The sequence below is a fragment of the Numida meleagris genome, chromosome 3 (assembly GCF_002078875.1).
Source record: "Numida meleagris isolate 19003 breed g44 Domestic line chromosome 3, NumMel1.0, whole genome shotgun sequence".
Classification (NCBI taxonomy): domain Eukaryota; kingdom Metazoa; phylum Chordata; class Aves; order Galliformes; family Numididae; genus Numida; species Numida meleagris.
Window position 1 is genome coordinate 80,269,619 of NC_034411.1, and position 27,023 is coordinate 80,296,641.

The 27,023-nt window shown below is 37.5% G+C and overlaps 1 long non-coding RNA gene across 1 annotated transcript; it reads left to right on the plus strand.

Annotated features, from left to right (window-relative positions):
* LOC110395381 lies at window positions 5,528-9,958 on the plus strand. The gene is made up of 3 exons (XR_002436367.1): window positions 5,528-5,565; window positions 8,037-8,217; window positions 9,845-9,958. It is a non-coding gene; the product is annotated as an uncharacterized LOC110395381 (long non-coding RNA).

Sequence of the window (27,023 nt, forward strand, 5' to 3'; positions counted from 1 at the left end):
GTATTTGCCCTGTGACACAGGCACAGCCACTGTTTGCCAAACCCTTCCTATTACCTCCTCCTTTCCATGCCTCAGCTGTGAGGGGGATATAGCAGCCTGGGGGAGTGGCTCGAAGGAACCCAAGAGGACATACATGAGCATGCAGAATCATCAACTGCTCACCTTCTCCAGGATCCCAGCTTTCCACCAGCTGGAGCAGAGATTTAAATTAATATTCCTTACATTCCTCAGATCTTATGTATCTCATTTTTTGTTTTGGTCGGTTTTTACCTACTCCACTCTTTCCTCGCTTAGCTTTGGCATGGTAGATGTAATTTTGTTTTGCTAAAGATCTGACTAGTCATCTGGAATTGACTTTTTTGTTAGATAAAATCTGATATAAGCAAGGCAGGTATATGTACTCTTCTTGAATCCTCCTGGAGGTGTAATTGATTAGGCAAAATAGCATTTTGAGCATTTTAACACTGGGGAAGAAAGAGAAAACGCTTCAGCTAGGTACGTGTCCTGTAGAAATGTGCAACTTCAGGAACATGATTCCCCCAGTATCTTTAGAAGCTTGCGTTATGCACTTTCTCAGCTCTTCAGCATCCCCAGCGCTCTGTGTTCAACACATGGGAAGCGTAGGTGCCTGAGCCAGTGATGCAATTGCCACTCTTGAAGCTGCTCTACACTCAAGGCTGGCTTCAGGCCACTTGCAGCTGGTACACAGTGTTGCACTAAGCATTTAAATGTATAAACCATCCCTCATGGGATGCTAATTCACCTCCTCTAAAATTCATCCCTCTGAATGATCCTGGGAGATTTCTTGTTGTAAATGAATGTATTTCCACTAATGTTTTTTTACCTGAAGAAGCGCCATTTTATGAAGTAAAATAGTTCTGCTGAAAAAATTATGATGCATGTAGGACAATGAGATGGATTGTTTCCTCCTACTTCCCTCATTTATCCAAAAAAATAGAAACCGGTTGGAAAGAGTTGGATGTTTTTTTGTTAGAAAACCATTTGGGAGCTTCCTGCTAGCAGGAAGGGGAAGTGTGAGATTGAAGAAAGAGTGCTGCCTTTCTCACCTCCTCCATAATATGCAAGACTGGATTTGTGTTGCACAATTCAGCTATGATGTAGCTTATGGATTTCCATTTTGGTAATTGTCATTATCTGACAAGCCTTCTGCTCATATCTGTTTGTGGAAGGTGTGTCTTGACAAATGTCAAGCATGGAGAAAACAATGCATTAAATTGTCATGAAAATCAAAAGCATTGTTCTCTTTGCTGGTAAGGAGCCATGTTATTTCTCCATCCTCTCAAGGACTCGCTTGCTTTATTTCCTTATTCCTAAACTATGGAATCCATACAGTTGCTTATTTGAGACTTCTCATAGACTATTTGAAAAGATCTCCACTTGTGCTTGGAACTCAAGCTGTTTAAATTTGGAAGTGGAAGAATCTATGTGCAGTAACTTCAGTTGAATTAAAAATCATTTATTACCAGCCATGCACTCATCAGGGAAATTCTTCTGTCACCAAAATGAATAGCACTGGAGAATTATCCCAAAATTTCAAGGCGCGTGTTGAATCTTGTTCATTTCAATCAATTAACTCAAGTTCCTGTTAACACTAGTTCCAGCTGATAAATTAGTGCAGCTTTGGGACTGCAGCGGAGGCTGTACCTATCTTTTATTTTTATGTGATTTGAATTAATTAGTTTTCTACAGGTTATACAACTACATTCCAAGGATTTCATCAAGGCTTCAGTTGGGCAGTTGGATGGCACACCTGGCTTCCAGAGCTACTGAAATAGTTCAGATTTATTATACGCGTATTTAGCTAGTCCCTTAAGTCAGCTGAGATGCAAAAAACTCAAACCAGTGACATATCGCATACGCAAAGAGGGGAAAGAATAAAGAAAGCAGCTAAAAATATAAGATGTCTATTGTTTGTATGCTAATGCATGATAGATATGAAGATTATTATTCATTCTTATTATCTCCACTGTGTATAACATGATTATTTCTTGAATTTTCTTTAAAGCTTTTCTTCGTATTTATTCTAATGAATTCTCCCAGAAGTCAGTTTTGATGGCAGCTGCTGTTCATAAAATGTATCAGGCTTTTTTTTCCTCCAAAATGAAGACAAGGAATCAAATGATTCATAGGAAAAAAGTCATTAATTTTCCTTCATTTCATAGAAACATTCTCTACTTATTATAGTGCTGTCAGCTGACTAGAGTGAAGTCTGCTCTTAAAGTACACATCCTTGGTAACATTTACTCCTGAAGTTTAGGAAACAAATACACTCTGCCCTCCTTCCAGAGATTCTTTTATAGTTTATATAACTTGATTAGTTGAGGTTTGACCATAAAATTCAATACCCAAATATTTTAGGGATAAATTAGTCAATTGACATGGAAACTAATTAGATAAAAATATTTTTATCATACTGAGGTAAGAGAAGAAAAATCCACCTTTTGTTTTTGAAACCAGGATATACTTAACATCCTTAAATAAATGATATTTTCAGGATATATATGATTTGATTTTGAAAGCAAATCAAACACCAGTAACACATTGTAGTATTCCATATCTCTGCTCAAGTATCTTTATTCATATTGCTGTCTTACTTTTTCTGGTATTTCTTGTTTAAACTTAATTATTAAGATGAAAAAAACAAGACAACAAAAGGTACATGGACATACCCACACACATTTCTTTTGGTAGCTAAGCAGAGCTCACAGTAAGAGGGAACATTCTTCTCTACCTTAAGTTTGCCTTTATATCTCTACATAAATCTGTTGGATAATCACATATGGCACTATCCTGCAAGGCAGCAGGTGCTCTATATGAGATGCTCTGTTCTTTGAATGTTGAGTGGGAGTAGAAAAGTGTTTTGTACCATGTTGCACTATGATGAGAAACTGAGAGTTGTTTATTTTCATGTTTACAACTACAGTTCTAACTTTTTTGGAAAATAATAATTAAACAGGCAGAGGAGGCTAATTAAACTCAAATTCCTGCAATTAATTGACCCACCTGAGAGATGACAGCATCTCCTTCATAAAAATTGAGAGTGCTTAAAAACAGAGGCCATGGCTTTGCTTATCCTTTTCTCAGAAATCTTCTTCAAGGAGATTTTTACAAAAGATCAAAGAGGTTTAAGAAAATTCAGAACTCTTTGTCCAGTTGAAAAGATGAAGTACTTTGGGGAGAATGAGTTCCAGAAAGAGACAGAGGAAGAAAATACAACACACGACTGCCTAGGAAACATTTCCTCTTCTGTACTTTCCTTGTCTTTAAAGTCAAAGCAAGGTTTTCACTTTGAGTAAGATGAAAAATGTTTCTTTGATGTTCCAGTATCCCTAGCAAGAATGGTCCTCAGCAATGAGCAGTTTTGGAGCCTGACTTACTGCAACTTCCCAATGCTGAAGCAGGGAGAAGGTGCCAGCAGGCTGGAAAGCTTCATGAGGGAGCAATGCTTTCTTGTTCAGTCACCAAAAGGGAAATTATTTCTAACAAGCTAACAGTTGTTATTCTATTTAAATTACCCTGGTAAAATCATCTTTTCTGACACCTATTCCCTGTACTATGTCTAAACACCACATGAGCAGGCAACATGCCATCCAATAACTTAAGCAAGACAGCTGTAAGTGCAGGCAGCTTGCAGATGATTCATTTTTATGATACTATTGCAATGAGTGGTGCTTCTTCTAGAGATGCAATGATTTCTATTGACTTTGCTCAGTGGGCATTAATACAAGTCTGAAAATAAATATCTTTACTGAAAGCTTGTTCAGTAAGCTGTGACACTGTGGCTGGTGAAAAACTGATGTATTTACTGGGAATTTAACATACAGTGTTCTCCAGATTAGCACAGACCATCAATGAGGGATGTCATATATGCTCTGTGTCACTGGGAAAGGTGAACTGGCAACTCCCACACACTTTGAAAAACAGGAGCATATGACAGGTAGAATGTGACAGCTGGCCTTAATTAGGACAGAGCTGTAGTCCACTCCATCTAGTTGAGCAGGCAATGCTGCTGTCTGTGGTCTCTTTCCCACTTCAGGAGTGCAGGGACAGAGATAGTGACCATCCTTTTTACAGCTGCAGAGAGGCTGCATAGGGATCAAACAGATATTTCTCCTCATGTATTCATGTGAGCCTAATTATAATCTGTCTAATAATGGCTGCATCTCTTTTTTGGTTATTCTCAAGCCTTTGACTCAAAAGTAGCTAAAGAATGTTTTCCTGGTTTGAGAAATTCTCAGAACTGTTTACTAGCTTCATTTAACTTGTACTATGAAAATAAAGAGAAGATGCCCACTGAAAATGAAAAAAAAATTACCTGAAACTTTTATTCTCCGAAAGTAAGCAACACAGCACACCACCTTAATATTTTAAAATGTTTGTAATTTAGAGACATTTTCAAATGTTTAAGACAAGGGCAATTCTCACTAATCTCACCATCATATGGTGACTATATATATTTGCTTAACGGTGACAGATATGAACAGAAGTATAACAGACTTTGTCTATAAGATCACCTTGAGAAAGAAAACAGCAAAAATAAAGCACATGAGGAAATGAAATTCCTACCAAAGACAATGGTAAGAATCCCAAAAAACTAACAAGAATGTAAGCAGTGATATAATACTTTAGAAATCAACAATTCACAAAACATTGTTCCTTTAGTGTATGGATGAACGTAAGGCCTAGAGTACAGTATAATAGGGAATAATAATAAAGATCTTGCTGAAATATTCCTAAATTATGTTTAATTCTAAAGCATTTTGTCATATCTTTTTTTAATCTTGATTTTGCTCAAACTCAGATTCAACAGAAAACCTGTTCTTCAACATAAAACAGTAATTTACAAAAGAGTTCTAAATCAATCACAATTAAATTCTGATATTATTTTAAATAGCATGAGATGGAGTGTTTGCCTTTTCAGCTTTTATGATAGGGTGGCGTAGCCATCGACTTTTAACAGAAATTTGAACACAGGAGCACAACTGGGGTATAACATTTGTACTGCATGCGGACATTCAAAGTTTTAGAGCCAGTTTGAGGTACAGTGAGTGTGAAAAACTACCAAGCCTCTACTGCTATTTAGAAATTCACATGTACTCAGAAGGGAATTCTCTGTTTTTTCTCGTTGTTCCCTGACATTAAAATTGAGATTTGAGAATGAAAATCTCCATATCTCATCAGAAAAATAAAATGTGAATAACGAAATCTGGCGAACTGTTAGTTCTTTGGATGTCATGCTAACATATGCATGCCTTCTAAGGGCAGAAATCTTGTAAATTTTTATGTTTGGGAATGTTATGGTTTTGTGATTTTTGTTGTCGGTATTCCACATCATTACATCATGTAAGGTACGGGCAGTTAAAGAGTTAATTCCCTGGTTACTGCAAACTACCTTTTTTGGTGTGGCCCTCTGAGGGGGAGGGGAGGAGGTGCACGCCCCAGGGGTCTTTGCGTTGGAGGGGAGGGGGTGAAGCCGTGGCAGGCACGGGGTCTGTTCCTTCCTGCCCGGCGGAGAAAGCACGTGGTCCTCTTGCAGTTTACTGTGTAAGATTTTCAGCCTGTAAACTCTCTATTATAATTCTGCTAGCCTCATTTTGATATATTTAGTAAAATTAGTTGTTCCTCCTCAGATTGGTGCCGCTGTTTTTGTGTTAGATCCGCCTACGAGTCCCTTGCTTTCCCCTCTTCCTTTTGTTTCCCCAGGGTGTGGGTCCGTGGCTTCTCTGCCGCTTTAGCCGCCGGAGCGCTCGGGGCCGGCCCCTATCCGCCGGCAGTTTTTTTTTCCTTCCTCTTTTCTCGTTTTTTCTTTCGGGCCTGTCCCCCTTGTCACGGATGCAGACCCTTAGATAATACCGTGACAGAGAAATACAGATTTTGCAAGCACTCCTGCAGAAGTCAAATGCCATGAAACAAAACTCATTGGCAGAACTTGGTGTGTGACTGTTTCAGTAATTCCCACTGACCAGTGTTATTGTCAGGAGCTGATAGTCCTTATCCCAGTACAGAAAATCTTTGAATATCTTTGAATCAGCAATGTGTGATCTCATCAGAATCACAAAACACTATTACTTATGTTTAATTTTATTGAAGTTTTGAAAGGTTACAGGAATTTATACAATCTCTGTTCTGACTGAATTGAATGTCTTGTTCAAAAATGTGTTATTGATGTTGACAGGCAATATGAAGTACCCTTTTTTAAAAGTAATTGTAGCATGGCGTACCAGAGAGGCAGGAGGGCAGGAAAAGCAACTCCTCGTGAGAAGACAGAATAAGACTGAGGGTGAATAAAGGTAACTGCTAGAGAGTGGAGGAGTAAAGGTTTATGCCAGGGTAGACCTGACGAGTATGTAGATTTGGAAACTACATGTAAAGACAGTACTACAACTGCACTGAAGCAGCAGAGGGAAGTTTAGGCATTAAATGCATGCTGCTTCACTGAGATAACACAGCCCTGGGGAGACAGCCCTTTTGAGAAAAAGGCAATTATGTCAAATATATATTACTTATGTGATGTGGATTTTGTGTGGACTGTGTGTATCACCAAATGATTCTTAAAATTCTTAAGAACCACCCACAGCAGCTGCAAACTAGCAGTGGCAGGCACAGCGGAACACAAGACTCAGCAGGAACTGGTGCACCATAGGCATAAGCACCTTAGTACACTAACTCCTGTGAGACCTCTCTGTAGAAAAAGTGGTCCGGTAGGTGCTAAGATAGGTTTTGCAGTTCTGGAAGTAGATTGTGCTAATGGAGCAGCAACTCAGCAGACTCCTGTGACTACATTTACATAGCTAAATAAACAGGATGCAATCCTTGGGGCCAGTATGTGCCAAGGATCGCTACAAATGTGGTATAGACAAGAAAGATTTGAGGTCATGGGCTTGCGATTACAGACAGATATCTAGTTATTCCTGTTCGTTCCTCATGCTGTGTGCATTGGTATACAGGTGCTTCAGAGAAGAAAAGGGAGCAGTGAATGCAGGTATCCCTAGAGAGTTGCAAGAGAATCCTCCATAGTTACACAAACCCTTGAGGTGGCTGGCCTGCTTCTTGTCAATGTCAGTAATCCAATCTTCTTCTCCCACCTTCCCCCAAAATAAAATGAAGCAGAAGAGCTAATTCTCTTTTTCTTGTGTCACAAAACTGTGGTCCTCAATCTGTAACATTCTACAGCTACACCAAAACAACCCAGGAAAGGATTAGAAGCTTGAAGAAGTCATATTTTTTTCCTTGTTCCATTCTCTAAAGATCTGAAGGATATTAGTATGCTATATTTTTTGGCAAGAAAATAGTACACTTGCCACGGTCTGCCTGACAGACCATGCTGCTGTAGCACCTCCAGATTCCACCATGGTAATGTGCAAGCATAAAACAAAAGGTAGTCCCCGCTCCATGTACCTTATCACTGTGAAATGAGGCTGGAGCACATGGGGCCTCAGACATTGCACTGCTGCTTTGGAGTACCATGATATGACATAGTTTGCATGGTATCTCAGTTTTCAGATGTTAAGTTGAAATGCTTTTAAAATTAATTAATAGTTCCATGAGTAGTGACACCTGGTGAATATTAAAATCAGCCCAATAACACAGCAAAATTTCAATCTTCATTGAATGTCTTAAGTACACATGAAATTGAACTGATATAATGTACAGGATGTGTAGCATTAAACCATAGTATGAGTCCTACCGATGTTGAGTCTCCATGTTGCTTGATTTCTAGAAAAAGCTGTACACAGTCCGTAAGTAGCGACAGTAGGAATATCATTGCTGCTGTTGTTTTGAAACTGGTCTGCTTTTGTTTGCGTACTTCAGTGTTGGTGATATTAAACTGCACTGAAATTACTAGAAGAGTTTTTGGATACGCAGATCATGTTTAGGCTTAGGCACTGAATGGCAGATGTTATTTGACTAATGTATGTGCTTTCTTGCAGTGATAGTTTGAACTAATTATACTAGCTATTTTAAACAACAGCCAAGATAATACAGCCTTAGATTCTACTGCTTCATCTCCACAGGGAGACAGGGGAGAAGTGCTACAAGGAGTAGCAACTTTATTTCCAAGACAAACTGTGTACCCTTTGAAACACAAGAAAGCAAGAAGAGATTCTTTCAAGACTCTTTGATCTCCTTCCACGATCTTTTTATCAATTTACAAAGGCAGAGAACCCCTGTAGCATAAGAGTAGTGAAGAACAAGGTGAGTGCTGCTGTATAGTCGGTGTGTGGACAACCATAATCGGGGCTTCCATCTTACGTCACCCACAGCGACATTCACCTCTATGGGTATGCGCAAATGAAATAACTCCCAGCTGAAGAAGGCAAAGTAGTAGTGATTGAAATCTTTACTTCATGTGCCTCCCTCTGAGAAAATGTGTTTCTTCTCATGAATCGTTTTTTTTTTCTTCATTTTCTGAGATTGATTAAGAGGAAACTAGAGGTGGAGATAAGCTGAGAGAATCAATCTGAATAATGCTTTGGTGTTGAGAGATCAAAGAAAGGGAGCAAACACGGTATTTAACGTTTCTGAGTTACAGTGGCAACAGTTTTGAGTTATTAGCGTTCATCAGCTTAGTCCATGCCCGTGTACTCCTAGCATGCCCCAGGAGAAAAATGGACCTCCTAAAACTGTTTAGCTGAGACATGTACAAGTATATTTTACCCATTAATGTGGCAGCTTATGATCAATAACCCTCAATGATTACAGAAATTTAACTCTCAACTTGAAGTGTTGTCAAAACCTGACTGCACATAACTATGTGCCCATATGGAGATACTCTGGAAGGATACCAAGCTCTTGACTTGCTCCGTCTTGAGACTGGTTGTGGTGTAAATTTAGATCCTGAAACTAGTTGAGTCTCATGAATCCCCAAGATCTTTCCTGTCTAAAGCTGCCTTTCTCACCTGATCTGAAATGTTACACATGACTTAATTTAGGCAGTGTAATGTCAGTAAGGCTCAATGACTTTGTTGGCAGGCTATAGAAGGCAATTAAAGTTAAGAGACTTATTTTTAAGCTCCATAACACTTCAACTAGTTTTTTACATGTGTCTCCTACTTATGCTGCTGTAGGAACTGCAGTAATACATTAGCATGGGAGAGAAAGTATATCTCTCTTAGTACTGACAGGGACATGCCTTTACACATATGTACAATCTCTTTATATAAGAAACATTTCAGGGAGTTGTTAAATGTTGACCACAAAAGACGTACTTTCTCTTAGACTATCCTGTGTAACAAATATGCACGGTAATGTCATAATATCCACATGCTTTTAATCTTGAAGTCATTGCATCAAAAGCAGAAAGTGCCTCTTAAGATCACAAATATTTATCAAACAATGCAAAGTGAGTTTTTGCATTAGTAATGCCACCATTTAAGTATTCTGAAATGAAAATAGCCCAGTAGGTGTAATAAAGACCTCTATATACTCTGTACAAATTATTACGGCTGCAAATAGATGGTGGAGCAAATAGAGAATTATTATTCCTTTATTGGTATATTCCTGATCCCTTGAGATTTAAGAAACAACTTTTCTGCACAGTCTGTAAGATAAGTATGTAAGTTCTAATGTATTATTTTCATTTAATTATTCTGCTATTCTTGTATTACTGTTATTTATCAAAACATATTTTTCTCCTGAAGGCTAGTAGTTTAGTAAGGTAGGGAATTTAATGCATGTGGGTTTTTTTTGCCCTGGAAACTGTATTTTAACAAGAGAAAAACCGACAGAAACATGCACTTATCTGCAGAAACACAAAAGAGAAAAGGGGAGGGTATTAAGATACTTACAAAGCTAAATTTTGCATTCTCTCTATGTTAACAAGCATTTGAACAGGTGGGAAGAGATTCCAAAGATGTTCCAGATGAAATTCAAAGAGAAAAGATAAATTGTGTGAAGAGCTGAAAGAAAAAAAGAATGATGTAGAGATACCATCCAAGTGATTCAGGCAAGTCACTAAACACAATTTTAAACAGTATAGTATTTTGTGCCCAAATAAACAAAGAATTAATTTTTCACACATTGTTGAGTATTGACATTAATGCTATCAGATAGACATTATCGTGTTTGGGCATCACAGTTGAGTCGTCAGAGAGCTAACTGACATATTTTATGTCTACAGTTACACGGAACAATTGTGCCTGCATTTATGGTAGGGATGAAAGGAAAGTTTAGAAATCTAGATCCACTTGCCAGATTTCCTCTTGAAATTGGTGAAATATGACCTAAGTGGCATTGTCAGATTTTGGCCTCAAATTAAACTAAGAGTTTGTTGAGATTTATTGGGTAGGGTGTCTTAAGGAACTGATTACCTGTGAAGATAAAATATAAAATATCACACTTTGATGTACATCATCAGATTTTGGCCCCAGGTTAAACTAAGAGTTTGGTGAACTTTACCAGGTAATGTGTCCTGGAGAACTGAGTTCCTGGGAAGATTAAATATACAATCTTTGAGAGAACTATGCAAGTGTAATGTGTATATCACCTAGAGCCTTGTGTAGATACTTTCAAATATGTTTTTAGAGAGTATCTAGAATATGTATGAATAGTCAAAAGGACTATGGAATAACTTCTTATATCTGAAAGGGAGGCAGTATGCATTCTCTGCAACCCTTAAGTGTGTAGTAGGAGATCGAAAGTGAGAATATAAACATCTTAATAATTGTTCTCAAACATTTCTGTTACCTGGTGTCACTTAAAGTCTGAAATGACTGCACCTAAAGTCAAATCCCTGAATGCTCATGCATTTACTGATTCTTAGATATGTTGTGAGCACCATAGTGTACCAAGGTGTCCCTCTTGTCTCCACAAGAGTGGCCAGGTGGTGGAACAGGCTGCCCAGGGAGGTGGTAGAGTCAGCAACCGTGGAGGTGTTCAAGAAATGTTTAGACGTTGTACTGAGGGACATGGTTTAGTGGGGAAATATTGGTGGTAGGTGGCTGGTTGGACTGGATAATCTTGGAGGTCTTCTTCAACCTTGGTGATTCTATGATTTTATGATTCTATGAGGTACGCATCCAAATAAATATTTAAGTAATGAATGTGATCATTTCTACCCTCTCAAATTTCTCCCTCCTCCCCAGCCAAAAAAATGCAGATTCTAGTACTTGAAATTTCGTTAAATTTATTCTCTTCCTTTTTGTAGTTGAAATTTGTAATGGATACATTTATTTTGACTTTGCTTTTTCAATAATAATTATCCAAATACTCATACAGAAATATGAAGATTTTATCTTGTAATTATTTTAGGACTCACTAAAAGTTCCCATCTGTTAAATACACTAATATTATGAATAACACAGGAATATGCTGCACACATCCTTTTTCAAGTACAATCAAACACATTGCCTTCGTCATAAGTATTTTCTGTTAAAGGCAGTTGACTGACTATAACCTCACAATACTCTACACTTAGACTAAAAAATGAAATTCTGCTATATTGAAAGTGAAACTAATCTATTTTTTTCTTTCCACATTTTTCCTAGCTCCATATTTAAATATATTTATTCATTTCTGTTTCGTAGGAGAATATGCTCTGCATTGGAAGAACTCATATGCTCCCAATATAAAATGTGTTTTATGCAAAACAGCATTACAGCTGCACTCACCATGTAGTTCTCTGTTCTGCTGTTCTAGTTCACGGAGAGTAACGACCCAAACACTCCAAGAAGAATGGCATTTTCTTTGCTGGGGAAGTAAGTCACAATCTAGTGTGAACAGGGTCTATTAAGTGAGCAGTCTAGTTTATTTTCCAGTTCTTTAGTTTTAAGAGACCTTAGGGACTACCAGTGCCCTTAGGAGAAATAAAGAGAAAAGTTTTCTATTTGTTTGTTTTTTAAAAAGGGAATCTATGGCTTCATAAAGTCTGAATCAGAGACAAAAAATTGCTGCTCTGGAAATTTGTTTTATTTATTATATTTCTCTCTCTCTCAGTCCATATGATCTACTTATCTCCTTAATGTCTGAAGAAGCTGAATGGATTGCTGATTAGTACACCATGACTTTTATTCTTCATTTCATTTCTGTGTCTAGTTTTGGCTTTGTTCACACCACCCCTTGCAATCCACACCCCCTCAAAAAATGTTCTGACTGAAGCCATAAGGCAGCAATCTCATTTTCAGGCAAGTTTCAGCATGTCCGTATGGTTCTTGGAGAACTTAAAATTTTCTGCCAGGTTTAAGTCTGGATGGGACCCTGAGAGTAGGTGTATGGGACTACTCAGCCAATACTCCCTGTAGAAAGCAGAGTTAGTCAGAGGTGCAAAGGAAACTCGTGATGGGGAGAGCTGAGGGAACGAGTTTGTGCACTGAGATTGGGTTTACTATTGAGAAACCATCAAAGCAAGCTAGGAGATTATTTTTATATGCATTGTTCAAAGTCTGAAAAAAAGCTTACTCAGAATACATTGCCTTGGTTTCAGCTGGGATAGAGTTGATTTTCTTCAAAGTGTCTGGTATGATGCTGTGTTTTGGCTTTAGAAGAAAAACAATGTAGATAACACACCCATGTTTCTTCTGTTGCTGAACAGTGGCTTCACAGAGCCAAGGCTATTTCAGCTCCTTGCTGAGAAGCGCTTCACAGAGCTATTAGTTTTTCAGCCTCTCGTACTGTCCTGCCACAAGGGGGTGGAAGGAGCAAAGGAGCTTGGAGGAGACAGAACCAGTACAGCTGACCTAAAATTGCTGGAGGAGTATTCCATACTGTATGATATCATGTGAAAAAAAACTAAAAATATGGGGAGTTGGCTGGAGGGCAGCCACTTCTCAGGGATTGGCTGGTCAGGTGGTAAGCAATTGCATTGTTTTGTAAATATATATTTTTATCATTACTATTATTATTTTCTGGAGAAAATAAATAATACAAATTAAGGACTAAATCATGGTAACAAAGGATAGTTCTTCTACCCTGACTTGTGGGGACTCCCTTAGAAGGGATGCTACTCTGACCTTGAATTCCTTAAAGAGACATTAAATATTTGCCATTTCTCTTTAGAGAACCCCTTTTAGACTGTTGTCTAAAATATTTTCTCTTGGATCCTCTCATGCCAATTGAGAGAGTGTGTAAACCAAGTATGGTTTACTTTGACAACATAAGTGTTATAATTCACATGCATTGCAGGAGAACTTACTGTGTTGACTGCCATTTTAAACGGAGTTCACATTAATCCCAGTTAGTATTTATCATTCCTGCTGAGCAGAACTCAAACAAAAATATTAGCTTTCCTTTTTAAATGATCAAAAGAAGAGCTCTAACTAAACAAAAACTTGCTAGCAGTTTGCTATCCTTTTCATCCTCATAACAATTTCTTGAGAAATCTGTGATAGCCAAGAAATATTATGTGTGTCAGCTTATGAAAAGCAAGAAGTAATCACTTCTTACACAAGTCTTTTCATAACCGAAGCTATTTAATTTACAAATTCACTTAGAGCTCAGCTGGGTCATAGAATCTTTTTGCACGTTGAATACTTTATTCAACTGGTTAAACATTAATTCATTTGCATGTTTTATCACTTTTGTATTAATGGTATCATTCAGATCTCAGGGAATTTATAGGTCATCAAAATACCTGCAGTAAGAACCAAACCTTGCAAATGTCTTCAATAATAAGAAGTATTTTGAAGGGTGATACTTTCTCACTTTCCTATATTCCCAAGCAAATATGAAACAAAGGTTTACTATGTCGTATCCAATTAATAAAGAAAGCAATCTTCTGGGTCCAGACAGCTCTTTGCACCACTTCCATTTTTGATGTGCAGTGCCCCTTTCCTTAGGTGTATAAGTCCCGTCCTATCTATATCCAGCTCTGCAAGAGGTGCTTGCACCAGCAGTCTTCAGACTTTCCCAGTCATAACATGGACAAGATCTTCATGTGGCTCAGATCAGTCATCTTTCCAGGGTCCTGAAGGCAAATGTAAAAAGGTACAACAGAAACACATCCATAGATTCTCTTCTGACAGCCCAATGCAGCTTTAAAGAAATTCCATTTGTTCTTAATCACAGGAAGTAATTTAGCAGTTATGTTACAGACACTCCCCTAATTTCAAATATATAAATTATGTAGAAGTATTTTTATAGAGAGGAATTCACAATTTCACTACAAGAAATGTCAAAAAGGAATAGAAGCACATATACAAGTTTGTCACTGAAAGTCGCATATTTTATTCAACATATCTGACACCCTTGCCAAGTACAAGCTCTATGGAACGAAAACCTCTCTTCTGACATTGTCTAAAGCTAGGAGCACTTTCAAACATTAAGCCATTTCAAACTAAATTCAGCAATCGATTTATAGTAATGTAAAGATAAATGGAAATAAAGGGCTGTCAGATTATAAAGAAAGGACTTATGGATTTAAAATGTTTACCATTTGTGTAATATTTAAAAAAAAGGAATGGAAGTATTTTTGGTGTTTTTGAGAGGAATGAAAAGGGAGGATGACTCTGTAAGGAAATCATAACTACAGATTAAGAAAAAAGTTTCAAAAGTTAATGAAAATAGAATGGCATGATCTTTCACAGCACTTTTGAGCGTACAGCATGCAAAACCACCCCATCTGAAAAAAAAGTAAACCATTTATTTTTTCTGAACAGAACTGGCATGTCCTCATGCAAAGCACCTTTACTTCATATGTAACTCAAATAATAAAATTCCTGTTGCCTAAGACAGTAGTGACAAAACTGTAGCTTTCAAACAGTTCAAGAGGGTTTCCTCTGCCTCACATGAGCAGCACAAGGCCTGGAAAAGGATGTGAGCACTGTACAATCAAGACACTTGATTGTGAGTAATGATGAGCCATTAAGTTAGTACTTGGGGATTCTGTTTCATCCTTTCCCATCTTGAGGAATCCATGAAACTCCAAAGAGCAGGTATCTCCTGCCTGTGATTTACTTAGAGTGCTTCCCTTCCACTCGGGTCTCAATAATATGAGTTATGATACTAACAACTCTTGACCATATGAAGATTTTAATATGTACTTTGTGGACTGGGAAGTTGAGAAAAACATAGCCTTAAATTTCCCTACCTTGCTCATTCAGTCAATCATAAATATCTTTTGCACTGCTCTAAAGAGCCTCACTCTGTCCTCTTAATATTTTCCTTGCTGGCACTAGTGAATGCGATTAGGTCCCCTCAAAGCCACTTCTTCACTCTTACTAAGTTCAGCTCCCTGAGCCTTTCCTCACAGAGCAAGAGACCTAGCCCTGACCATCTTTTTAATCTCCAATAAACTTTTTCCAATTTATTGATGTTTAACTTGTACTAGGAAAACCAAAACAAGTCTGTCATAGCCTAGATGTGATGACTAGTAAAGGGCAATAATCTCTTTCCTCCATCAGCATGTTGTGCTCCTATTAATACAGTCTGGGATGCTGTTGGCCCTTGATACTGCCAGGTCCTCTGCTGGCTCACACTCAGCTTACTACCCACCAAGGTCCCCTAGGGCCCTACTCACAGAGCTGCTTCCTAGTCAGGCATTCCCAACCTGTACTGATGCAAGGAGTTCTTCCTACCCAGGGGCAGGACTTAGCGTTTGCTGACTTTTTTAAAAATTATCTCTTTCCTCCAAATTCTCTATACACCTCTGAATGGTCACCCTGCTGTCAAGCATATTGAGTTTTGCCTGAAATCATCTGCAAAATAGATGAATATGTCCTCCATCAGCTCCTCCATGACGCTGATAAAAAAGACAAACAGGTTATGTCCCAGGATAGCCCTCACTATAGTCCATCTGTTTCAACCTCCAGGTAGAATATGGACTGTTAACTACTACTTTGTGAGCCCAACTTCCAAATACTCGATCCACCTATTCATCCATCCATCTATTTGGATACAAGGTTAATCCAGAAACAGTTTAAAAGTCTTGCCAAAGTTGATGTAAGTGGCACCCAGTGCCCTCACATCATCTATCTGTACAGCTATTATCATACATAGATGGTAATCAGACTGGCTAGGCAGGATTTACTCTTGGCAAATTCATGATGTCTGTTTCCAGAACATTTTTTCTCCTACATGCACCCAAAAAAAAGTACTCAAAGACAACTCACTCCTTGGTTTTCCCAAGAACAAAAGTCAGGCCAACCAGCCTGCAATTCTCTAGGTTGGACTGCTGGCCTTTTTCAAAGGAAGGTTCAACATGTATCTTGGTCCAGCCATTGAGGACTTCCCTGATCACCACAATCCCCCTCAATATGTGTGAAGTGGATAAATTAAACTATCTCTATAAAGCATTTTGGTAATCAGTGTCAACCTCATCGCACTCTACAACTTCCTGAAGAGAGGTTGGGATGAGAAGGGGGTCAGCTTCTTCTCCCAGAGAACAAATAGGACCCAAGGAAATGGCCACAAGGTGCGCCAGGGGAGATTTAGGTTAGATATAAGGAAAAACTTTTTCTCTCAAAGAGTGGTCAGGCACTGGAATGGTCTGCCCAGGGGAGTGGTGGAGTCACCGTCCCTGGTGGTGTTCAAGAGACATCTGGATGAGGTGCTACAAGATATGATTTAGTAGCTTAGTGGGTAGTAATGGTGATAGGAGGACGGTTGTACTAGATGATCTTGTAGGTCCTTTCCAACCTTGTGATTCTATGATTCTATAACTGGCCAAAAGCATAGTACAAAAAATCAGTAAAGGTGGTTCAGTAAACCAGTAAAGTGCTAAAATATACTCTGTAGTGTTAGGAGAATTTTCATCACTCACTGAAACACTTGGAAGGAAAGAAAACCATCTAGACTAAACACAAGTATGTCCATCAGAGAATCTTACTCCAAGGTAGATGGGGATTAGTCCAAATCTAAATAGTTCAGTTGGTCAGACAATAGAAACTTTCTATGAGGGCAGCTTAAAATTAAGATGCGTTAGCTTTTCCTTCTGCAGTGCTCAGTGAAAGTTCAAATGACTCATGCTGTCTAGTTTCATTGAAATTGGTCTCTCTCAGTTCATCATTCTTGATGGCATGCTATTACCTGCCTTATTTACTGCACATTACTAGTCCAAGCAAGCCTAGACAAAGAAAAGTCATGTTGAGCAGCTCAGAAACATGTGGTAAAGTGCACTTTAATTTGACAGGTTAACCCACGTCTTTCAATGTGAGAACTGAAAAATTATTTTCCAATTAAAAAAACAACAAAACAAATAAACAACCAGATATAATTAGTGAAAAGTATCACATAGTAAATAAATATCAAAAAATCAGATTTTTAATAAAAAAATAAAATATATAGAGACATTTTGTCAAAGTATGCTAATACTTCTATTTACATTTTAAATGGAACATTTAATATTGGAGATGGAATGCTAGAAATACATTTTGGAAAAGGCATCAAGGCCTCTTACCAACTAAATTTGTATATTTTAAGCTTCTTGTCTTTTTTATATATTTTGCCACACTTTCATTTGCCAGTTTGGTGCCACTTGGAACATAAAATATACTGCTTATTTCAATAGGCTCCTCTCAGAATATAACATTTCCAATGCAATAGCTAACACCTACAGATAAGGCTTGAGTCAATAATGTAGTCAATTCTGAATATAAAATAGACAAGGTCAATCACAAGACATTCAACAAGGCCAAGTGCCAGATGCTGCACTTGGGTCACAAAAATCCCATGCAGTGCCGCAGGCTTGGAGAAACATGACTGGAAAGTTGTTTGGTAGAAAAAGAACTTGGGGTTCTGGTTGGCAGTCAGCTGAATATGACCCAGCAGTGTGCCCACATGATCAAGAAGGCCAGTGGCATCGTGACATCAGAAAGAGTGTGGTGAGCAGGACTAGGGAAGGGATTGTCCCTCTCTACTCAGCACTAATGAGACTGCATCTTGAGTGCTGTGGTCTCATTTGGGACCCTCTCTACAAGAAGGATACTGAGTTACTCAAGTGTGTGCAGCAAAGGGCAGCAAAGCTGGTGAAGGGGATAGAAAACAAGACAAATGAGGAGCTTATAAATGAACTGAGGCTGTTCAATCTGGAGAAAAGGAGGCATAGGGGGGATCTCAACACCCTCTGCAACTACATGAAGGGAAGCTGCGGTGAGGAGTGTTAGCCTCTTATCTCAGGTGACCAGGCTGCCCATTCCAGCGCCTGACCACTCTTTTGAAGAATAAGTTTTTCCTACTGTCCAATCTGAATCTCCCCTTCATTCAACTTGAGGCCATTCCCTCTAGTCCTATTGCTAGTTGCATGAAAGAAGAGGCTGAGCCCCAAATATCTTTTTCATAAATGATTTATACAGTCTTGAAAGTATCAAAGTCTGAGAAACACATCAAATGGGGGTATGGTTTTGAAGTCACCAGGTAAAATTGAACATGAGTCCAATTTTATACTGAAATAGATGAAACGTGGGCTTTTGGCTTGGTTGGTTGTTGTTTGTTTGTTGATGTTTTTGTTGTTGTTTGGTTTTGTTGTTTATTTTCCTTCCAGTTTCTAGCAATTACTGTTCTTAACAGCTGTGGTTTTAGAACTTGTAGCTGCTTAATAAGATTAAATTCCTGGCAATCTCTTTGATAGCATGATTAAGAACCATGCAACCGACTGCATGGCATTTCAAGGTCTGCACCTTTGAAATGAAAAAGATTGTAGGTTAAAATATTTGCAAAAAGTACATAAGCTTATTAATGACAGTAATGGCAGAAATAGAAGTTTCAATTTCGCGAAGTTAGAACTGGAATAACTGTGTGCCTTTTTATGATTTTTCACTTCCTGCTAGAAAATAAACAAAAAAAATGAACAAAGGAGGAACTACCTAGAGACATATGAGTGGGGCCAATGCATGATCTCAGCTCATAGCCCTCATTATATAACCACCAAAATGTTGTCTCCTTTATGAATTTAGACTGTTTATGAGAGATGGTAATCCAAAGCCATATATTTAAGTGGAGTAAAGCTTTGTAAATAGTATTTTCAGATAAATATCTCTGTGCAAATAATTGTGAAAGCTCAAATCTTACGGACAGAACATCTCCAATAATGAAAGTCTGTTAGTGTCCAAAACTAATAATATGGTCATACATTTCTATGAATTTTACTAGTTTTAGTGGTTGTCAATTTTGAACAAGAGTCATTTTCTTTTGTACTATCCAGCATAAGAAAAAGTTTAAAACCTTTCACTAAATATTCCACAGACTTCACAGAACCAAAAGTGAGGTGATTGTAAAGCATTAATACAAAAAGAGAGAAAGATAAATAGCAAGCCAAAAACAAGAACAAAAACAACAAGGAACAAATAAATGCGAAGAACTATAAATATGTATATATCTTGAAAATACACTTTTTTTTTTTAAAGAAACATGACACATGTAAAATGATGAAAGTTGAAGCTAATGTCAGGTGAGGATATCCAAAACTTCTAAGAGTCTCCAGGAAGAGAGATTAAAGGAAATTGCTGGGGTATGCAGAGAGTGGTCTCTGTGATCAAGACATAGATCAAGATATACCTTGGTATATACCTTGGTATATCTTAATCTATGTCAGCCAAATAAAATAGCTGAAACCTGCTTATATCAAGTATTAGGAAATCAATATATGCATGATTTATTCCTTCCATCTTCCAAGAGGTATGGAATATCCCTTGACCAGTTTAGGTCAGCTGTCCTGTTTCTGTTCTGTCCCAGCTTCTTGTGCTCCTTCAGCCCCTCACTGGCAACCTACATTGGTAATGACTGTCAAGTTAGCAAAGTTTTGTCGTGAAGGGCTGCCATTGCCTGATTTGCAAGTCTTCTACGCTCTTGTGGTGCTTCCAAAGCTTCCAGATTTCTCAAATAGTGTAACAACATTGTTTCTTCCAGAAACACTGACAATACTGTGCTCTTCTATTTCTTCCGTACAAACAAGCAAACATTTCACAGTCTCTATTCTTGGTAAGTATTAGAAGGGACCCCATTATTCAACATCTTCTTGCTTGACAAGTGACAGTTTATTTCTACTGTTCAGTTGTTCTTAGTTTCTGACTCAAAGCAGTACTGTTCATTTCAACCACTACTGAGAATTTATGTCCTAACTATCTGAATGATTATGGTCACAAAATATCAAGCAGTGACCTGCTACAGAATTACTCGAAAGAGTCATTCTGCCATGGCATATACATCAAAGGAATAAAGCAAACACATCCAAACTCCTACTTGACATGTCAGTATTTCAATGGCACAGGTGTTATCTATAGCTCTTATGAGTCAGCAGTCCAGGCTGGGAGTCCTGCTCAGAGACCAACAACTAACAGGTCTGTTAAGCTGTAATGAGCTGCAAAATGCTGTGCTGGGCGAGGACTCCACAACCCTCGAAAGTCACGCATACCCTCCCCTTCCAAAATGTCAGTCCTTACAGGAGCCATTTGAATATTCCCAGCTAGAAAATACCAGTCAGTGCTGGATTTCTTTGTGAAATTATGTAAATAAAAGTTGATGAAATTGAAAGTTCCATGGAGCTAAACAAGGCACATTTCCCACCTTCTGTTGCTTATCCTAAGAAGCACAAGTACTCTGTACGTGTCTACAAAAGTGCGTGCTAAAATTAGGCTATAGTAATAGTAGCAGGGAGAGGTGTGCTGGTGATAAGGTTAATTTGTTTTGAACACTGTGTTTCATTAAGATGTAAATACGTCAAGTGCAGGAAGAAATAGAAATTATCATCCCTGAAGAAAATGAACTTTTCTCTCAGTATCACAGCCTGCAAAAAGCATCCACGTAGCCAGATACTCTTCATATAGAATTAAATGCCAAACACAACTCGGTCATAGCCAAGAGGAAGCCTACAGGAAGCTGAAGAATTAGCTACATTATATTAAAACACAAAGAAATTAACAAAATGTATGAGTGTTTCATTAAAATTAAGTTTCATAAACATACATGAGGAATGGGGGAATAAGACTCCCGACCTCTGCTCCTCTCTTAAAACTCAACAGTGCAATGAGTTAGTACTAGTAATTGAGCTGCTTCATGATCTTGTTGTTTTAGGTGATCAGTGCTCCTTTCTCTGAAACTTGACAGGAACACCCAGGGGCTCTGGAATTTTTAGTGTCTTATGAAACAATCACTCATTTGGAAGGAGACTAATTAACAAGTCGCCTTCAAGATTCTGGTGAGGTGAAGGTTTGTAGGAAAAAAATCTGAACTAACAGTTCTATTTAGAAAATAATGGGCAAACTTTGGTTTATAAATTCTCAGAAACAAAATTTCAAAGCTAAATATGAGCTGAGAAAAACTGCCTTGAATTTAACTAGATAGTTTTAGTTCAGTCACCAAAGGGACGAAAAAGTAGCAGTAAAAAGCAGGAGTTGGGACTTGGAGGGGAGAATAGTAGCAGGGAAAGGTGAGAAAGAGACTATCTCCTATGAATATAAGAGTGAGGTAGGTTATTTATCACCAGTGGTAGATGGAGGGACTGTTGAGAGAGAAGAGTGAGATTATAATACATTTTAAGACTAATATTAATCTCCAGTCTGGGATTTATAGTATCATGCACAGTTAAAGCTCTCCTATGCTTGGTTTTCTGGAGGTGTTTTCTAGCTCTCCCCTGAGGATCAGGAATTGGATTGATTGCTTCATTAAGAAAAAAACAGAGTATCTCTGTGTTTGTACACTTTATCACCTCCTTGCATAAGTTAATTTTAATGGATAACAACCACGTACATTTCCTCACACTTTCTAGAAGAGAATTCAATAGCTTGCTGGAGTGCATTAAATTACAGCACATACATGTTACACCCATCTGCAGTACTTTGGTAGCTCTGTTAACAGACGATACTGCAGCTGAGGATAATGCCACTCTACTGTCACTTGCACAGTTTCACAAAGTGCTGTTTTTTCCTCCCTAAACATCCTCCTGATGAGGGGAATAAAACAGCATACATGGGTAATTTAAAAATTATCGAGACAATCTTTAATAAAAATAAATTGAGGAGTGAAACCCAATTCTGCTTCTGTGTTAGTATTTCAGTCAGTATGGAGAAACAATTTGCATGGGGAGGAAACAATCTTGATTTTTGCGTACATAAAGAAAGGCTTTGCATTAGCTGCTGTTACTCAAGAATGGACTCCAGGGACTAAAGTAGTTTGATGAAAAGGAGAAGTCAGTTCTTATCAATAATAAGCAGTGCAAATAGGATGTAGGAGCTGGGAATAAAAGAACAGGGGAAAAAAAAAAGAAAAAATGTACCACCTTAAAATTATATAAAGTGAAAAACATCTTGAATACCCTGTGCAGTCCTTGTCTATTCCTTTCAAAATATATACAGTTCAATTTGAAATGATACTAGGAAGGGCAGCAAGTACAAAATAAAGAGGTTTGTGTATGAGGAAAAATGAAATGCATAGTTACTTTGGCATGGAGAGACAACTGAAGGGGGATAAAATAAAATCACAAGTGACAGGGAGACAGAAAACAAGGAACATTTGGACATTGTCTTCTCCACAACCAGAACTAATGAGTTTGAAATATAATTAATATTCAGCAAGGACAAAAGGAATAAAAGGAGGCTATTATAGGGAAAATAACTTTCTGGCTCTTGTAAATTTACAGTAAATATTGAAAAAAGTAAATATTCAGAGAATCATAGAATTTCCCGAGTTGGAAGAGAGCCTGAGGGACATCACTTGTCACTGGTCTCCTCTTGGACATAGAACCATTGACCACAATACTCTGGCTGCAATCATCCAACAAATACCTTGTCCACAGCATAGTTTGTGATAGCTTATCTATCTATCTATCCTTGCCTTATTAATTGTAATATGTTTGCTTCCAGTGAGCTATAATAAATAGACATCTTTACGAATAAAGCTTTTGTGCCCTTGTGTATTACAAAATCCATTGAACCCACTGTTATTGTCTCTATATAAACCCACAGACCAGGTAACCCCATTTTTATTGTGGCAGTGATACAACTATTTAGCTGATTTAGCAGCACTAGCTGTGGGAAAAGACTTTGATGGTCATCTGTACAAGTATTCAATGTCTTTCACTGTTTTGTATTGGACAGTCAAGATTGTGAATGCAGAAATCAGGTTAGCTGTTCTAGTGAAAATCATTAAAGAGTTGCAACCCCCTTGGTGATTGAATTCATTTCTTATTTGGTAACAGCTTGAGAAAGTTTATGTATCTCAAATGTTTGCTACACACTAATTCACTAATCATTATTGCACTGGGAAGATTGCCAGTAAGAGAAAAAGCAGTAATTTCTACAGCTGAAAATAGACTTATGTAGTTCATGCCCTACTTTCTTGGTGCAGCAGTGAATATCACAAAGCTATGCCATTTTGTAAATGGCCTGATCAAAGACATATGATCAAGAATATGCTCAAAGGTCAATTCCTGGGAAATTTCATTACTCTGAAGCATGGCCAAACATTTAAGCAGCAGTGACTCTTATTCTAGGAAAGCATAGGTCAGGCAGTTTTCCTGGTACCTTTTCTTTTAAGTCTGCTGTCAAACATAACAGAAAGGAAAGAGGACAGGGAGTGAATTATGTAATTAATGGTTGCAAAGACTTAAAGTAGTTTATCTTGGGAAAAACAGTATAAAATAATCCATAACAATAATGTACACAGTATTTCAAGCCCTGATGTTGCTTGCTTTGTAGATATCTAAGTGACAAATGTGTGGCTTGGTGGCAAGAGGTTAAATTTCCCAGATTTAGGTACTGGGATTGTAGCCTACCGGGGAAATAATCCAAATCTCCTGCTGCTGAAAGGACTTATCTAAACCTTCACTTTGCATTTTGAGACAGAAACTCTTTAACACAAAACAGTATTTAAAATCAAATAGTACTGAAATAATTTTTACCCAATTTGAATCCAGCAGCAAATAACTACTTTAAGTTTATTGCATTGAATTCTGAACTGTACTTAAAATGTGACAAATTGCAGACCCAAATCTCTTCCCAGAGACCTTCTACTTTGTAAAAGTAAATGCTAAAAGCAAAGTAAGTATTGAATCTCTTATCCTATCTTCTTTGTGACTAGTTTTCCTGCTGTAACGTCCTATGAGAAGAAAAAGGAGAGCAGATAGAACTCCCAAGCCAATATCTCGTGTAAAGGAGAATTTTTCATCTGCAGAAAAAATCACCAGAGACCAGGGATTGAGATGAATGTAAAAAATTCAGATTGTCAGTAAGACTTTCACTAGAATTTTATAAGATCCTTCAATCAGCAACAAAACAAGGGGATCAATGCAAGGATTTACGGTGTAAAAGTATTATTGTCAGATCAAGAGAATATTGATAGCCGCATTTTGAGTAGCTGGGAAGGGGAATTACATGTGCATTAGCTCAGAGAAGACACATTCTTATTAAATTCAGTCATTTTAAAATCTTTACTTGATTTTTGTCCTCTTTTCACCCTGGACAGCTTTGTCTTTTCTTCAGATATCGAAAAAATCTCTAGCCAACAATGACAACAATATTTAGTTTCTGTAAGATCAACAGGTCCCAAACAGAACAATGAATGACATATTTACATCATAAAGTAAAATAAAAGAAAGAAGGGAAGAAGGGAAGAAGGGAAGGAAGGAAGGAAGAAGAAGAAAGAAAGAGAAAGAGAAAAAGAAAAAGAACGGACACTTTTCTTTACAACTCTCAAGAACAACTCTGGAATGAATGGTGAATTGAATCCTTACCATAAAATCCTAAAATCCTGGGAGTTCAAAATGTATGGAAAATGAAATGTTTCACATAGTCTTGCAGGTTTTACAGCAGTTTCTGTAAGTTTCTTTTTTTTTTTTTTTTCTGAAGAACCACATTAATTTCTGCTTTTCTTGTCAGGTTTTATTGTTTAGTTACACATATAAGCAAAAAATAATACTATCCTTACAGGCAATACAAATATAATAGAGCCAAAACTTGCAAATTTAAAAGTTAGCAAATGGTAATGCCAGATCATCATTTTTATTTACTAGATCCTGAATATCGGCTGATATTGACAGTAATTAATTCATCAAGCATAATGCTTGTGATAAAGAGAAGTGTGCAGAAGAAAATATTTCCATAATGATTTGGAATACACATAGTTATTCGCAATAGACATAAATTGATGTAGATGAGATTTATGCAGTAACAGGGCAGAATTTTGTCTTTTGTACTTAAGATCCTCCCTTACAGATCCCCAACCTAACATCAACCAGATAAAACATCAAAGCCTTGCTTTGAGCAGGAGGCTGGAGAGATGACCTCCTGACATCCTAAATTATTCTGTGATTCTATGATTCCAACTGCCCTACATAAAAAAACATATTTTCAGAAAATCACAATCTCAACAAGCATTAACACTGATATAAGCTCTTCCCAAAAGTGTTTGTTTTTAGAGATGTGAGATTGCGTTGCTGATACATTAGACCAAAACATGAAGATAACCCAAGGGCCTTCAAGTAGGTTGGAATATTTGATTCTCTTCCTACTGCCCTCCTTCTGTGTCATTCTGAAGTGCAACTACTTTGATCCTATCTTATATCTTTGATTTTTCTGAATAATAAACGTAACTTTGAAAAACAACCTCAATAGAAAGGTTGGATGCTGTTGTACATAATATTTCAGCACTTCCTGAATATTTAATTCTAATTCATTCAAAATAATTAATTCAAAATAATTAAGATGCCTGCTACAAAGACATGAATATTTGAAGTACAGTCAATGAATCTCAATATAAAATTATGGTGACTTTTACATACATCATCACAAAACGAGTGTCATTGCTCTACTGTGGAATGGTAATGCCATTGATTATAGAAGGTCATTAGTTTACGAAGTTAAAGAAAGTGGCCAAAAGTAGGAAATTTACCTACTTGAAGGCACAGCCAACTAAGTAATAGATAAGAGGTTTGAAGACACGATGGTTATTTTGTGAAATTAGACGACAGGAGAGACTCTGAAAAAACACCTTTTTAAATTTTTTGAAAGAAGGATGATAACATGGAATTCAGGATGTCTGCCTCCTAGCACAAAGAAGAGAGAAGAGGTTTGGAAGGACAGGATCTCTATGTTAGAAGTAGGCTGAAGTAAAGCCTAAATTTTGGAAATCTTTCTGTGCGCCTTCTGTGTTACAAATTTCAGTGATTAGGCTGCGAGATAGAGCCCTGGGAAAGAATGTATTTAAGCAGTAAGATTATCTGGAGAGATTACCAAATATCTGTGGGTCTTACCCACAAAAGAAAGAAGAACCTGCTTCTGTGGAAAACTACAATATGGGGCCTGAGGTAAGAAGGCTCATCAGAAAGATCAAAGGAGATAGCTCAGAATTCTAAGGAAGCCCAATGACAGTTTCAAAAAATTGCACAGGTTCAGCAAATAGAAATCTAAGTACACAACTTTGGACAAGGGAGCAATGCATTAGCACCTGTCATTAAAGCTTGAATAGTTGCTGTTGTTTTTTTTTTTTTTTTTTTTTTTTAAATAAATTTACTGCATTTTCTAAGTTGACTGAAAATAATTGGTCATAGGCTCTTCTCTGTTGTGTGTATCCCACATGGACCTCTCCTACAGCAAGAACAACAAATAAAAAGTTCCTACACCGCAGTGAGGATTCCAAAGATTATAAAACAACAGGGATCCTGCACTCAATTACAAAAAGATCACCTTATTTAATTTTATTTTGAACAAGGATGTACATTGCTTCCAGGGGAAGAAAAATAAATGACATTTATTATAAGAAAGTTTTGTGCACATAATGTTTCCAAGAGTTCATCGTCACAACTACTAAAACTATGTTCCCTTTTTCTGGTCTGAATTTTTCCAGCCTCAGTTTGTAGCCATTGGTGGCTTCTGTTTGTCTGCTAAACTGAAGAATCTTCTAGAGTAGCTTATCCATGCCTCGTGTATATGTATAAGGATCCTTAATTTTCTTTCTGCAAAGTAAAGGGTACAGATCTCCTAAGTTTTACTAATAAAGTATATTTTCCAGATCAACGTCTCTTCTCTCAACAGTTTGCACCATTTTATCAATAGCTTTTAAAATTGGGATTTCTATAGGCTCCAGTACCAGACTGCAATATTTCAGCAGGAGCAACATCAGTGTCAATCACAGAAGCACAT